This window comes from Microtus ochrogaster (genome assembly GCF_000317375.1).
Source record: "Microtus ochrogaster isolate Prairie Vole_2 chromosome 14 unlocalized genomic scaffold, MicOch1.0 chr14_random_1, whole genome shotgun sequence".
Taxonomy (NCBI): Eukaryota; Metazoa; Chordata; class Mammalia; order Rodentia; family Cricetidae; genus Microtus; species Microtus ochrogaster.
The window spans coordinates 4,439,249-4,441,387 of NW_004949096.1; the positions used below are offsets into that span (position 1 = coordinate 4,439,249).

The 2,139-nt window shown below is 49.1% G+C and overlaps 1 pseudogene; it reads left to right on the forward strand.

Annotated features, from left to right (window-relative positions):
• The first annotated feature begins 240 nt into the window (after positions 1-240).
• Positions 241-1,661, forward strand: LOC101992902 (annotated as a pseudogene).
• Positions 1,662-2,139: the final 478 nt, after the last annotated feature.

Here is a 2,139-nt window from a genome sequence, read left to right on the forward strand (position 1 = left end):
TAGTAGAGATAACTGATGTAACAAATATCACAAGCTCGGACTGAGCCATAGTTTTGCCCAGGATCTATGATAAATACTCTACTTCCTATAGTTCTCCAGGCATCATCAGGGTTACTCTTTCCTCTTTCTTGGCTCAGTGATTGTGCTGCATGACTGTATTTCCACAGAAGGTCATCACATGTCTATGACATTATGGGAAGATTAAAAGAGGGACATCAGGCCCATCCTCTTTCTCTGCGGAATCACCATGGCGGCTGGGACCCTGTACACGTATCCTGAAAACTGGGGAGCCTTCAAGGCCCTCATTGCTGCTCAGTACAGTGGGGCTCAGGTCCACGTGCTCTCCGCACCACCCCACTTCCACTTTGGCCAAACCAACCGCACCCCCGAATTTCTCAGAAAATTTCCTGCTGGCAAGGTTCCAGCATTTGAGGGTGATGATGGATTCTGCGTGTTTGAGAGCAATGCCATCGCCTATTATGTAAGCAACGAGGACCTGCGGGGAAGTACTCCAGAGGCAGCAGCTCAGGTGGTGCAGTGGGTGAGCTTTGCTGACAGTGATATCGTCCCTCCAGCCAGCACCTGGGTGTTCCCCACCTTGGGCATCATGCACCATAACAAACAGGCTACCAAAAATGCAAAGGAAGAGGTGAGGCGAATCCTGGGGCTGCTGGACACTCATTTGAAGACAAGGACTTTCTTGGTGGGTGAGCGAGTGACTCTGGCTGATATCACAGTTGTCTGTACCCTTCTGTGGCTCTACAAGCAGGTCTTAGAGCCTTCTTTTCGCCAGGCCTTCCCCAATACCAACCGATTCCTCACCAATACCAATATTCCTCACCAGCATTAACCAGCCCCAGTTCAGGGCAGTCTTGGGGGAGGTGAAGCTGTGTGAGAAGATGGCCCAGTTTGATGCCAAGAAGTTTGCAGAGAGCCAGCCTAAAAAAGATACTCCAAGGAAAGAAAAGGGTTCACGAGAAGAGAAACAGAAGCCCCAGGCTGAACGGAAAGAGGAGAAAAAGGCAGCTGCCCCAGCTCCTGAGGAGGAGATGGATGAGTGTGAGCAGGCACTGGCTCTGAGCCTAAGGCCAAGGACCCCTTTGCTCACTTGCCCAAGAGTACCTTTGTGTTGGATGAGTTTAAGCGTAAGTACTCCAACGAGGACACCCTCTCCGTGGCGCTGCCATATTTTTGGGAGCACTTTGATAAGGATGGCTGGTCCCTGTGGTATGCTGAATATCGCTTCCCTGAGGAGCTCACCCAGACCTTTATGAGTTGCAACCTCATCACTGGCATGTTCCAGCGATTGGACAAACTAAGGAAGAATGCCTTTGCTAGTGTCATCCTCTTTGGAACCAACAACAGCAGCTCTATTTCTGGCGTTTGGGTCTTCCGAGGCCAAGAGCTTGCCTTTCCGCTAAGTCCAGATTGGCAGGTGGACTACGAGTCATATACATGGCGGAAACTGGATCCTGGTAGCGAGGAGACCCAGACCCTGGTTCGAGAGTACTTTTCCTGGGAGGGGGCCTTCCAGCATGTGGGCAAAGCTGTCAATCAAGGCAAGATCTTCAAGTGAACATGTCTTGCCGTCGCCTAGCTGCCTGCACCTACCCTTCAGGGAAGATGGGGGTCATTAAAGGAAACTGAACATTGAAAAAAAAAAAAAGAGGGACATCAGTTTGAAAGGTGAGCCATGGACAGGCTCATGGCCATATATTCCCAAAGGGAGGAAGAGGAGTTTTATCTAAGCAGTCTCTCTCTTCTCAGTTCACCGCTCTGACGGAGGAACTCCCCCACAAGAAGATTTAGTCGTACTTACTTCACAAACCCCCAAACAGCTCTTCAACGCCGGCAGCATGACGTATAAACACCTTTGCTGGGGATTACAGGCTGTCACCATCTGACCTCAACCCATCAGTCCAACCTCATCTCACATTACACCCCTCCGTGTGCCCCTAGGATGTTTTAATCCACTAAACATCTCATCAGTCTTTGAATTTGGCATGCATTCTCTGTTATTCTCCAACCCTACATCTGTGGTTTGGACTTCAATAGCCCTTCCTAGTCTTTGTTGTTTTATTGAAATCTTACTCTTAATATATTGCTTAGTTCTTATTTCTTTAATTCTGCTTTTTATTG